Source organism: Gadus macrocephalus, chromosome 2 (assembly GCF_031168955.1).
Source record: "Gadus macrocephalus chromosome 2, ASM3116895v1".
Classification (NCBI taxonomy): Eukaryota; Metazoa; Chordata; class Actinopteri; order Gadiformes; family Gadidae; genus Gadus; species Gadus macrocephalus.
The window spans coordinates 6,695,179-6,709,557 of record NC_082383.1 but is presented as its reverse complement, the minus strand read 5'-3'; the positions used below and the strand labels follow the sequence as shown (position 1 = coordinate 6,709,557).

The following is a 14,379-nucleotide window of genomic DNA, read 5'->3' as shown; positions in this document are numbered from 1 at the left end:
CTAACATTTATATATTATTTGCACTTTCTATGACTTTGCTGTAAGAAATGACAAAGGACTATAGGATATAGAAGAACTCATTCTCTTAAAGTCTTCATTTGTTTATTAGTGTTGAATAGAAAATAATTTTAAAATAAGACATAATGCAGAGTCATCCGTAATATATACTTGTAAAATCGTTTTTCCAAAAAATGGAACTGGTTTGGAATATGTTAAAAACTTTATTTTTAATGGAATGACAATTACTTTTAGACAGTTGTATATCGGGGTAAAACAAAGTAGACAACCTAGAAACTCTGAACTAAAGAAAGGAAGTCCCACATGGATCTCTACTCAGCTTCGTGCAGAAGAGGTTGCTGCCAGTGGTCCCATTAAAAGCCGCCTGAAATGGACAGCATAAACATAAACCAGTTACCCTTACAGTCATCATTCATACTGTTCTTGTAGCTTTCTTAAGGCCTTCATAGCAATGGCATCTAATATGAAACATTTAATGCAACAAATTTCAAACAATAGTAAATATTCACATGACAATCTTAACTATAAGCCATAACAGTGAGGTAATCTTTACTTAACATCCATTGTCGGTATCACCTTACCATACAAAACAACGTGAAACACACGATTTAACGATTCAGTTCAATCTACAAATGTGTTAAAGCATAAATAGCCTTGCTAGTTTGTCTTTTTTTTTTTCTAAAAGGGAAAACTAGATCTGACAACCATTAACAGCATTATTCAATTGTAAATCATTCCTGTGAAAGGACTCAAATGAAGTTACCATTACCTCACGCTTCCTGCTCTGCTCTGTCTCAACTGGGGGGGGACTGGCATCACAAGAGATCTTTCCTCGAAATAAGGTCAATTCTGAGGGTGCGTGGAAAAAGCCCCACCCCAGCTAGGATGATTTTAAGTGCATGGGTAGAGATCATGTAACTCCATATACACTAGGGATGCACCGAAATGAAAATTCTTGGCCGAAACCGAATATACTAAAACAGTTGGCCGAAGGCCGAAACCGAATGTGGCTTTTAATGTTTTTCCTTCATTTTGCTTTAATTTTTTTCACCATTGCATAAATCAAACAATTAAATGTCCTTTATAAACTTTTTTGTCTTGCTTTTCTATAAAAAAAAAAATAATACAAATTTGATACAAAATATTTATTTAATACTGAACGTTTTCTAACATTCCAGCAGACATTATAGCACGAATCTAAGAACAATGTACCTTTAAATAAATGAGTAAATTTAATTTAATTTGTATTTTTTTATAAAAAAAAAAAAAAGTTTGGTTTATTATGTTCGGCCTTTTTACTCCTTCGGCCGAAACCGAACACTATGTTTTGGGCCATTTTCGGCCGAACATGTTCGGTGGCCGAATATTCGGTGCATCCCTAATATACACCGAACTCTTTTACAAATTGAAGCACTGCTCGTATTTTTCCACTCCCTACTTAATAATCCTGACCCTGATTCTGACATCTGACCCAATAATGGCCTCATGTCTCACCAATGTTGCATGCTTTGACTTACGCTCGGGTGAGCCTAAAGTTCTGAGTGGTCGTGGTTTGCGTCCAGGCTTGGCGGCTCCTGGCACACTGCGGGGGTGGTGAACTCCATGAGGTACTCGCAGCGGCTGGGCTCGGAGACGGACATCACCACCGTTTCCTTTCCGCAAGTAAGCTTCACCTGGAAGGGATAAGGGGCACCATTAACGTCCGAAGACAGTGTCCCTGTGCTGTCAATACGGATGACCAGGGCTGAATGGAATACTGTGGGAAGAGGCCAAACGGGGGTAGGGGGAGGGGACGTACGGTGGTGGATCTGTTGGGACCCTGCCAGCACCCAGTGCCGTGGTCATACTTCTTCTGGGAGTAGACGTTATCCTCTGAACCAGACCAGGATCCCCAGGACCTGAAGAAGGATGGTTGAATGGTTAAAGAGGAAAAGGCAGGGTGATAAGCTAAACACAAAAACAACCATTACAATATGCGATGAAGGCACCGCAGAGTATACTTACCCAAGGTTGGTTTCAGATCCCCCAAACTTGGGTTTCTGGGATACTCGGTTGAATGGACATAATCTGTAGATGTACCTAAAAATAAAATGGAGGAGAAAGCTGAGTGTCCTCTGTCTGGCCATATATGCTGATGTCATGCGTATCAGCGTGTGAACTTACTCGCTCGTAGTTAGGTCGTAACATTGGCCATAGAGGTAGGCAAATTCAAAACTAGGTCCAAAATCAAGGGAGATCTCCTTCTCCAGGCCCCTGCGGAAGCACAAATCAAGTGAGAATAGGGTCATTTAACAGCCAAATATCCTTTATCTCCCAATCCCCATTGAAAACAATTCCATGTGAATAATGCAGTGGCTATTGTGCCATGAATAAAAACAGAGGAGTAGGCCGATTTCAGTTGATACAATGCAGGACGATAATTATTTATGGGAAGCAAGTCTATCCATATTCATCCAGGAAGACTCACTTGATTTGATCATCCACTGCACGAAGAGCTCTTTCCGCCTCATCAAATTCATCCCTGGCTTTCTGGGCAACTGGGATTCAGAATAACTTGATTAATGATACAGCAGCACAGAAAACATCCATTAAAGCCATTTACATTGGAGGTATGCGCACATATACGTATTCCCGCACGCACACACAGCTGTGCGTTTAAACCCACTCTTAAAAGTTATGCATCCTAGAGCTTCAAAAGTCTCATTAAAATGTGGAAAGTTGTTTTCAGTCGTCGAGTTCATTTAGCTGTTCTGAAACACAGTTTCAAGAGACCATCTGCCATTATACATTAAAATAGCTATAAGGTATACCTATTAAAACAAAGGCAGGTTTTGTATATTCAATACAAATGTAGTTGCAATATCCTAATGTACTTCAGCTTTCTCATACATCTATAACCCCAGCACTTAGCAAAAACAAAAAGATTGGTTCTACAAAACAGCGCAACCTTAAAAAAAAAGGGCTGATGAATAAACCTTGTATTTCAAAACAATGAACGAAAACTTCCATCCATCAAACAAGTGCTGAGCTATCGGAAAACCGAATGCACTGGGCTGCAGCGTCAGCACCTACTCAGGCAATCAGCTCTGGGTATGGTGGGGTGTGATGGTAAAAGCCACCGTTATACACCACAGACACGCACTGAATCAAGCACTCACCGTCGATGAGGCTCTGGGTGCCTTCCTCATACGGTGGCAACGCCTGCTCGTCCTCCTCTGTGGTTTCAGTGGGCGGCGCCGTGGGTGGGATCTGCAGAAACAAACAAAAAAACATTAACACAGATCAGGTCAGCCACTGAGAATATAATCCAGAGGGTTTCACTTTAGGAAGGGGATTAAAAAAAAATGAAGAAAATAGCAAACTCAGGGGGGGGGGCGTCCTACTTTATCGTCTTCATCGTCCTGGTCCTCATCATCTTCGTCGTCTGGGTCCTCGTCCTCGTACTCCTCAGGGACCTCCTCGTCGGGGTACTGCTCCGAGTCGTTGTCGGAGGCCGGCTCCGTCGTCTCCTCGGGGGTCGGGGGGTCCACAGGCGCGGGGACGTCCGTCTGGGGCTGAGGCGAGCGGGAGGTTTCAGGTGGAATAGCAGGAGCTCTAAGGCTGTTCACACGGGCCTGTGGTCTGGCCTTTTTGTTTCTCATTATGCCCGCATTCTCCAGACTGTTTAATGACTCATTTGATTAATGGTTTTTACTGTAAAATGAGGTAACTGTGTTCTACGGGGCCATCTGTGGCAAAAGTTGGTTTAAACTGGTCCAACTGGCAGTGCTCAACTCAGACTGTAAATCCGTCTTTAATGGCTTGAATCCACTTACGTTGATTAAAATATTTAATTGATTTATACAACGTCAATGTCGTTAGTATTTTGGAGATGATATGGAAAAAGGTTCTGGCATCCGTTATACTAAAGCACTTTCATAATTGATATTCAATGTACTCCCTCAAAGTACTCAGGATATCTTTAAAAAAATTAATATTCAAACTAGTATCATACATTTCACAGCAACAAATGATCAACAGCCCATTTTGTCCAATTTGTTACAGTTTTCCCCTTTTTACAGCGTTTAGTGCAGACAGAACACACACACCGCAATGAACCAATGTTCAGAGGGCCCAAATACCCAGACTGTTACCTCAGAGAGATATTTTTCTTTGACGCTGCTCCAAATGGTCTCAAACGCTGCAGTGTCCACGGTTCTCACTCCTCCCAACACCCCCTGAAACGCAAGAAGTCTTTCCTGAATGACATTTTGAATGAACAACAATATGGCTCCACGATGAAGTGGTATGGAGTCGACCCATCCGAGGTGCTGCGCGTGGGAAGCGGTCTCACCTGGGCCTCCTCTTCGGTGAACATCCCGTCTGCATCGGGATCCAGCTCTGTGTGGGCCTGAAGCTCCACCGCTGAAACACTGACAGATACAAAGAGGAATAAATAAGCATAAAACAATACACCATCACAGTAGTATTGGTAGTAGCATAAACACTTACAATACAAGAGATGGCTAAATGTATGAGGCAACTGAACTATTCTTAAACGTGTAATAACGATTTATTTCTAATGATGTCATTTTTAAACCTGTCTTGTACCAGAATTATGTAAAAAGGACCTACATTAACAATTCGTTCTAGGAGCACAAACACTTACAGGCCATCGGCATCAACATCAAGTCTAAGAAATGCCTCTGCCATTTTTGTGTTGTCCTTCTCCGCACGGATAACGGCTTGTTGTTCTGAAACAGGAAGTCATGGGAAATACAAAGGATTACACGACCTCAGATGAAAGACTTTATAGCCACTGCTCTCAAAGCCAGGAAGAGCCGAAGAGTGCGACCCATGTTGTGCTGCTGTACCTTCCCAGGCCTTTAGATGGCGATCTTTGGCTTCTTTTTCAGGTTTTTCTGCAGCCTCCTTCACAAGCCTCAGGGCCTCCACCGCGTCTTCTGATGCCCTCTTGCTGAGCTGAAGTTCAGTTACTTTGCTCTGTTTAAACCAGACATTAAACATTCACTTAATATACAAAAATATCAAACCAGCATCAAATATTGGAAAATTAATAAAAACAAATCTTAATAAAACAAACCTTAGTAAAATTACTAAGGTTCTGGTTTTAGTAAGATAACAGGGTTAGGGAACAGTTCATATTCCACATCATAAATGGAAGGGCCGGGATCATAATACGTAGGTAATATAATGGTGTTTCCCATATTTTATCCATCCGTTTCCTTCACTCTCTGTATTTTGAGTCATTGTATCAATCTCTATATTTTGAGCCATTCATTCATTACAAAAATCATAGGTTTTGCAGTATATATTTATGTTGCACTCTTGAGCATTTCCTGTCGTGTTTGACACACACACAGGCACGTTTAATAGATAGCGTATTAGCTCTACCAAATTATAAACCTTCAGTAAACTAAACCAATATTCTTCTGGTAGATATGTTCCCCATGCCCACCTGCTTCTCATCCAGGCCCCTCTTGGCCTCGTGTATGAGCTGCTGTTTGAGCAGGAAGCCCTCCTTGGCCACCTCGGCCAGCATCTGCAGGCTTTCCCTCTCCTTACGTCCGAGTTCCCTGAGAATCACACAGGAAGGGCATCAACAAACTGCCACTCATACGTTCGCCTTACACGGCCTCGCCTCAAAAGGTTTGAATAAATACACATAAACAACAAGATTTGACAGAACTACGTGTTGAGCACAGGATTATGTGGTTTACCTGCAGGTGTTTTGACAAGTAGCACCGCTGTTATACTCATCTGTTGTGTCGCAGCAATCTGTGTGGGAAGGACACTTTGAAAAAAGATAGGCTTTTCGTTGACAATAGACATACGATGAGTGTGAACAGTAAGGGGATTCGGGGTGGTCAGGTTCTTACCACAGATGCCGTCATTGATTCGTGAGGATGGAATGAAACCTGGGCGGAAGCCTGCGTTTGTGCAGTGGAAACTGCCATTGGGACAAGCAGCAGTGCCTGAAAGAACCAAATGGCTGTTACTCCTGCAGACCACCAATTTCATTAATTGGTATCGCAAATGGTTTTCTTGACAATGCGTGAGCCATACATACCCGGTTCATCAGAGCCATCCTTGCAGTCACAGTAATCATCATTGACTCTATCAAACGCTATGGTCCCCGAGCCGTCTAAACAAGTGAATGGTCGATTCTCTTCATAGAACTGTCTCTCTGTGGATCAGCAAAGGTCAAGATGTGATACATGGGCAGTTTAATGCAGATTAAATATTCAAAGATTAATGAGGGAATATATCATTCTCACTTAACAGAGGAACTCCGCGGGGCCGCAGCACCTCCACCGCTGTGACCGCCCCCAGAAACATAAAAAGCAGGTACGAGGAGGCCATGGTGATGCTCTGGGCAAAGCAGAAGGGTTGTACAACATTAGATTCAAACGCATTATAGCACATCGAGGGAACTGGGACATCGTAAAGTTTTGCACGTCAACATCATCAATGAAATATAGGAGTGGGACGAGGAGAAAAGGATATCCGTGGAGTGTTGGCAAACGATGAGGTTCTTAACTTTTGACAACAGAGCATTTAACTACACCGCAAGTCGATTCAATTACTGACTACTTTTATCATTATCTGGATATCCGGACAGACATGCTGTACCTTACAATTGTTAAAACAACCTAAAATACATTTCATCTCCCGATTATTACTGTAGCTAAGAGGAAGGCGACTACAGCGTGATGGTAACAAGGAAGTACAACTGAAGGCAAAGGGCGACTCCTTCAACAACTGTAGTTCAAATTGTATATCGTCGACGATTAACTGTTTGTCTTACATTGCAATTAATGACTTGTTTATCAATAGAATATAGATTATTTCTAGTGAAACGAACAAACAGCTTATCATTCATTACCTTTTCTTGTTTCGTTACTGGATTGCGCATGTGCGGACCCTCGCGATCGGTGGTTTCTTCTGATTGGATAGTACAATTATTCCACAGCAAATGATTGGTGGAAAGGTCGGGCGACTCAAATGGATTATACTGGGAGATACGTCCATGTCGTGCATTTGTATTATAAATTATGTAGTATTAGTATGTTTCACAGGCTTCAAAGTATACACATTTGAAAGCTGGACGTGTATTTTCTATGTGTTTTATTTTGTATTTTGAATGTGTGAATGGTAACAGCTAGATGTTGTTATTCTGTACAATGATTTTATAAATTAAATATCTCAGGGCTGTGACATTGCGCAAAAAGTCGACATATCAACATGAGGAGGTGAGAGGCATCTTGAATGTTCCCAAACTTCCAACATATTACACATATTACCTTTATTACAAAAATCGTCCTTTATTTGTATTTTCAACACACTTTACAGTACCGAACAGTGAAATAAAAGAAAAATATACTGATATATATGATATTGTTTTATATATAGATGTTTGCTTATTAAATGCATTTATTCACAAAATGACACGTCAGCCTCTGTCAAAAGGAAAACCTTTCATAAAAATAATATAATAAAAATAACTTAGACACATTTTACACATTACAGCAAGATCATTTACAAATATTACAATCATTTCATGGTGGTTTTTTTTCAGTTGTTTAATCTTTTTAAAAGTTGTGAACAAACACATGATTAAAGCCCAGAGAATTATTCTCAGAGGGAGTCAGTTTTTGACAAAGTAACCTGATAGCAATCCCAAAGGGAACTGGCTAGGTAGGACACCGTGAGACTGACATTCAGGCTTATTAGGCTAGGACAAGTTACTAAGAAGAAAGGGTGGAGATCATTCTAGAAATGGCCAAGTCATCAAAGAACACACCACTTATTACTTACTTTCAATAAATGAGTCACATCCCTTTTTTAAACTTAATTCACATATATTTGACCAATAAGTCAAAACTCATTCACAAGGAGTATTATTATTATTATTATTATTATTATTATTATTATTATTATTATTATTATTATTATTATTATTATTATAGCATGACTACTGAGGTCAGTTATGCCTCTACTGCACAATGAATGGTTGGGACTTGACTTGGTGGAATGTAATCAACATATTATTCAGTTAATACCAGAATCCCAGCACAGTTTGTGCTCCACCTCAAAGCACCGCCCATAACCTACTGAAAATAAAGTGCAGCTTAAGCTAACTACTGATGAATGTGCACGTTTAGGATGTGACAGTAGGAGATTGCGCACGTTAACGTAAATTAAACAGAACAAGAAGGAGAAGATGGAGGGATTGTGTCCTGAAGTGCTTCAGTGGTTAATTTCAACAAACATACATGTGATTATTTGCCCTCCTTCATGGATTGACTAAATTGATAATTTACAATGCAATATTACAGTATGTACATTGCTGATAATGCTTATAGCAGATATCATCATTAGGTGATTTCAATTTCTAGACCATCCACCAGAACAATACAAAAATAAACTGTACACAGACTGTTCAAAAGAAAACATACAGGATATATATCCCATGGTTTCCTTTACTTCATTTAAAAAGAATGGCAGCAATTAATCAATTGAATAATTTCATAATAAGAAACATTTGCTACAGTATCGTGTTTTTATGGCAATTAAATATTAACGTTTCATAGCTTATGAAATAAAACCAAGCCCAAAAACAAACAGGAAACATCTTCAAAGAAAAAGGCCAACCCAAATGGGAATCATGTGGTTTAAAAAAGAAAGACGTGATCCTAACATTGGGTTCCCATTGGACCGGATGAAGTCCTGTGTGGTGGCCTCCACGCCATCTCGTGACAGTGCAGGTCATGCACGCAAACGTCTGTCGCACCATGCAAAAGTGTCTCAAGATAAGCACAGTTACTGACCAGCAGAAACTGCCGCTTGACTTTATAATTTTCTACGATTTAATTTTAGTTGTGTGTTTTTTTTTACCCTGTGAAGAAGTCACAAACCAACCGTGACCTTGTGAGGCATGTGCTGTTTAAATCCTTTAACACCATTCAACAGGATATAGGTGATGTCACTGAATGACCCATGACCATATTTAGACCTATAACACTTTTGACTTGTCACTCATTCACTCGCTCGTCAGATTCCACAGCCTGTTGTGTATTTCTTTTAAAATGAAAAAGACGCCTCCATCCAACGTAGTCTTCTTGGAATCTGCTCATTTACTTGCATGTCTTTAGCCAGCTATAAAGTAAAGTCATTGCACCTTCCTGATTCAAACAACACAATCGTTGTGCCCCACTGCAATGCAACAAAACCACAACTGATTGGCTGCTTTGTCGGTCTAAACCCAAACACTGCCCACATTTCGCAAAGACAAACCTAAAACTCACCGAAGACTATACCATCATGATGATATAAATATACTATTATATTCATTATGATATCATATAAATCGAAATACGGGCAGGTATTGTGTCCTGCAATCATACATTAAGGCAAAAAAGCTATAAACATGAAAAACATGATCAGAGACTACCCTCATAAGGTCAACACTTCTCTTCCCTTCCCTGAACATTTATCACTCTGATTCCCCTAACGTCTGTGTTCTTTGAAATCACTGCATCCCCTTGCCAATGCCAATCCTTTGGTTTGGTGAGTTATGACTAGACATTAGCAAACAAAGTGAGCAAAGTGAATGCTAGATGGTGCATGGGGATCTGCTAAATGAAACGATTCCACAGACATTTAGTAGCAACATACATACATAGCAACCGTGGTAAATACAAAATAGGCAAAACATAGTCGTCAAATCATCTCATGGCTTATTCTCAGAAAGTAAAAAAAAAAAAAAATCAATAAGAAAAGATGGACTCAAAAACGAGTGTGTGATTGGTCTGTATCTAAGTTATTATATTATCAGGAGAGCAGCAAAGGAAGACCTACAGCCCAAAACAACTAAAAACTAAATATCACCACAGACACTCCAAGTGTGACGGACACACCACAACAACACCATGAACAGTTCAATCCTTAACTAGAGACAACCAACAAAAAAAAGATAAGAAATGCAGACACTCCTGTCCCACAATGCATTGCTTCACGACAGCTCCATTCAGGAAGCTGGTGTTTCAGAAAGGCACAGAGCCATCTTGCACCAGTAGCACTCCTCATAAAGGGAAAAAGGGGGGGGGTACGGGACGTAGGCCCCCCCCCCGTGTCGCAGCATCTTCCTTTCCTTAGCTTCCTCTCTTCTCCTCCTCCAATTCTGTGGATATTTATATTTTTCTTTCCGACAGAAATGGAAAAAATTGTCACCTGGATGTGTAGCTTTTCTGAGTTTCGTATGGCAAACATGGATTTCTAATACTGACTGACACTGTTTAATAATTCCAATAAGAGATGGCTTTTTCCAAAGAGATTGGTTATTTATCCTTGTCCTTCACTTTGCTGTATATGCACACATACAAACACACGCTCAAGTGTGTTATCGGTACCTTTATGGGTGTGCATACACATGTTGCTTTGTGTGTGTTGCTGTGGGTGTCTACATGGCAAATGTGTTGCAATGTGTGTGCATCTTGTGTACATATTGTGTATGTGGATGCTGAAGTGTACAAATGTTCCCGGTGCTTCTGGTGTATACGGTTATTGGAATCTCCCAGCGACCTAGCGTGTGTTGTATTGGTGAGTTCATGTGTGTTTATAAATGTGCATGGCTCTTCCAGAGTGCTACAATGTCTTCCGCGTCCCCGTCGTTAATGCTCAACTCCACTCGTCACGTTCCGATGTTCCTATCGAAATGAACAGGAAGGACTTGTCACCACTCATAATCTACAGTTGCTGTGTAACTAACTTTTCTTTTAAGCAATAATAATTAATTCCCTTTTTGAAAAATAGATTTAAAGGTCTGTATTGTCAATGCAGTCTTATTTGTTCTCGGTTCGCCCCGGTAAACGAAAGGAGCAATGGCAGCGTGTGTGCAAGTGAGGAGGGAAAAAAACACAGCAGGAGGAGTCATGTGTCCTCCGCCGGCGAGGATGAGTCCTCCTCATCCTCCTCTTCCTCTACAGGACTTGTGTCTAAAAGGCTTTCCTTCTGGCAGGTCACTTCCAAGTGGGCTTTGCGCTCATTGTCTCCTTGTTCCTCCTCCTCCTCCATCGCCACCTCCGTCTCCTCTTCGATAATGTCCTCCTCCTCCTCCTCCTCCTCCTCTTCCTCTTCCGCGATCCCCGCCGCCGCCGCCGCTTCCTGGTTCCTCCCCTCGTCGGGGGTCCGCCCGCAGTCCTGCGTGATGTGGTTGGGGACGGGCTGCCCGCCGCCGTCATCCTGCGATTCCCCGGGTTCACACGGGGGGTCGTCGTCCAGGGTCAGTTCAAACTGGAACTTATCCACACAGGTGTTAAGGTCCTTGTCCTGGCACACGGGGGGCGGGGAGGGGCTTTGGGGGATGGTACTCTGGTACCAGTCCCGGTTGTCCTCCAGAGTGTCCAGGATGTCCTGGGCATCGGGGTGCACCAGGTCCCCCCACGTCTCCCACAACGGGTGGACGATGTAGTCGATGAAGCCCACCTGCAGCACGGAAAAGGGCATCAGATGGATGGGAGGTACCAGCTGGTGGGGAGACAGGGGGCTTCTGCCTGGGTGTTAGAATAGCCCAAACTACCAGACCTTTAGGAAGGTGCAGGTAGGAATTCTGCGTTTTGTACAATTTGGAGAGTAATAATAATTTGAGATTATTCTGAAAATATTTTTTCTGATTTTTCCAAGCAGCGTTTTTTTTCTCGGTGGGATTCAATTGGTCTCTTGAAATAAGTGTGTATTTGGTGTATTTGAAACAATCAGGGACTCTCACAATAGGTAAGGGGGTTATTGGTCATGCCGAGATCAGAAGGACCAATCATGTCGAGAACCTCGTTAAGAAGAGTAGTGGCAATATCGTCGATTTTTTTTCAAAACATATCGTTTTTTGACATCACAACTAATCGTAGCTAAACCCCTATCCATTACACAGCTAGATGGACATTACCACTAGTGATGTCATAAGATTATATATTTTGTCATCACAAGTGGTAGCATTTGCAAACATGTATATTGTACCCAGATGGATGAAGGATTGATGAACTCCCACCCATCATACATCAGAGTGAAAATTAAAACTTGTGATGTCATAAACAGATGACCCCAAAAGTGATAATGTCCTCCCATAGATAAGATGGCTAATTATCTCCAATACATCGTGCATATTGGGGGGCATTCCCACTCGTGATTTCACAAATTTTTGATGTGAAATGTAATATAGCGGCTCTTAAATAATTCATAAAATAATATTACTGTATACCAAACTAGTAACCAGGAACCCAACCAGGAACCATCAATTAACTTCATTTGACCCTATTTGAGGATCAGACTTATACATGATTAAACATGGCAGTTACCTGGCTCTTTTCCACCGATGCAGTGTGTTTATCACACATGGGACTGATCTCCATCCCTCGCTCTCTCTCCTTGTCACCCTGTCTGAAGAACTCTTCCATGATTCTCTCTGTCCATTGTCTGTACACAGCCAGAGGCTTGGTAGGGTTGCTCAGGTCCGCACAGTGCACCATATTCCTCAGCACCTGCAGAAACCCACCCCCATCCCCCAGGTTGTCACATCTTTGGTTCATCACATTAGATAACATATAAGAGATTTGATACAGATATTGTTGCGAATATAGTAGAACCGTGTAGAACAGAATATTTCTAATGCTTACCTACCTTCAAAGATACATTTGTACGTGAATGATTGTAGCATTCCTCTATTTTAAATGTATTTGGTATATATTTTGTCTTAAATGTATTTGAAATGTCTTTGTGTACCATGAAATGCACTTCTAATGAATGTATTTTTATTATTATTGTTGACGTTTAATACAATCTTTCCTTAAAATATGTCCTACAACATTTGCAGGACATATTCAGCCTCTGATTATTCAACGATAGTAAAACACGACAGACACAATTAGGTAAGACTTGTACTGAATCTGTGTAGAAGCAAAATAAACAGATAATTTCTTGCTTCTAATTTGAGAGTTTGTAGTTACTGGAGTAGCAGAATTGACCGTGACCTCTACTATTTACACTCTCTTACCGCATTATACCATACTGAAAAAAAACATGCTTCGTTGCAAATGTGAAAGGGGTGATACTTAACACCTGGTGTGAGTGATATTAACCATTACCCGCCGTTTTGAAATCTGCCCTACCCTGTGCTTTAATGACATCACAAGTGGGAATTTCCAACTAGATGTATGCTGGATAGATCAATCTACCAGCATACCCAGTGGATGCTTGTGAATGTTGCTTATCTATGCATCATACATCTAGGTGGACACTCCCACTTGTGATGTCACAAAAACACAGGGAAAGGCTAATTATTCCAACGGCTCACACCTGCTGGCATAATATAACCCCTTTAAGGTGGATGGTCTCAACTCACCTGTATCCGGTCTGTGTAATGGTCCAGCAGCAACACCCCAGAACTTGTCACTTTCTTGGTCTCCACCATCGTTTTCAGGTCTGCCAGCAAACTCATGTGTTTGGACATGTCTGTCGCCAAAACCTGAAAAAATGAAAAAATGTCTGAGCTACCTTCTCATGCGGAACAGAGAGGAGAGACAGGATTGAGACACAGATGGAAAGAAAAGGAAGGTAGAAGTGAAGGAAGGATATGAGGGAAATAAGGAGGGAAGGGAGTAAGGGAAGAAGGAAGGAAGAAAGTAAGGAAGTAAGGAAAAAGGTAGGAAGGCAGGAATGAAAGAAAGGAGGACGGAGGGAAGGAAGCAAAGGAGGAAAGAAGAACGGAAGGAAGGAAGAATGGAAAGAAGGACGGAAGGAAGGAAGAAGGGAAAGAAGATAGGAAGGAAGGAAGTAAGGATGAAATGAAAATAAAGAAGGGAAGAATGGAAGGTGTGAAGGAAGGAAGGAAGGAACGATAGAAGGACAGAAGGACGTACTACGACCTTGTGTCTAGAACTCACCATATCAATGACCAGTTTCCGGAGACTCTGTCTCTGCCTCTTGCTCAGGTTTTGAAAGATGTCACAGTTCTCCTCGTGGAGCAGCTTGAATCCCACGGCCAGGTGGTGGTTCTCCAGCACCGACTCGTCGTTGTACATCAGGGCTAGCTCTGAGTCTGTGGGAGGAGGCGTCACACACAGGGACTACTGCTTCCTTCTCATTCCACACCCAATAGGGATGGATAGAAGCTTAGAAGATGAATAGAAGATGCCAACAGAATCTGTATTCAATGTATAGATCACCTGACTCATTACCAAGTCGCTAATTTGCAAATGACCCCCCTTGTTTTTCTACAAAATGGTGAGATGAGCTCACCTCAAATCAGGTCATCTTTCACTCACTTGTATTGATGAGGAACTGGTTTGACACGCCTGGATGGTCCAC

At 41.5% G+C, this 14,379-nt stretch overlaps 1 pseudogene; it reads right to left on the bottom strand.

Moving 5' to 3' along the window:
• Positions 1 to 201: 201 nt before the first annotated feature.
• The window catches only part of LOC132474422 (cAMP-specific 3',5'-cyclic phosphodiesterase 4A-like), a 35,812-nt pseudogene continuing 21,634 nt past the window's right edge, over positions 202 to 14,379 (bottom strand).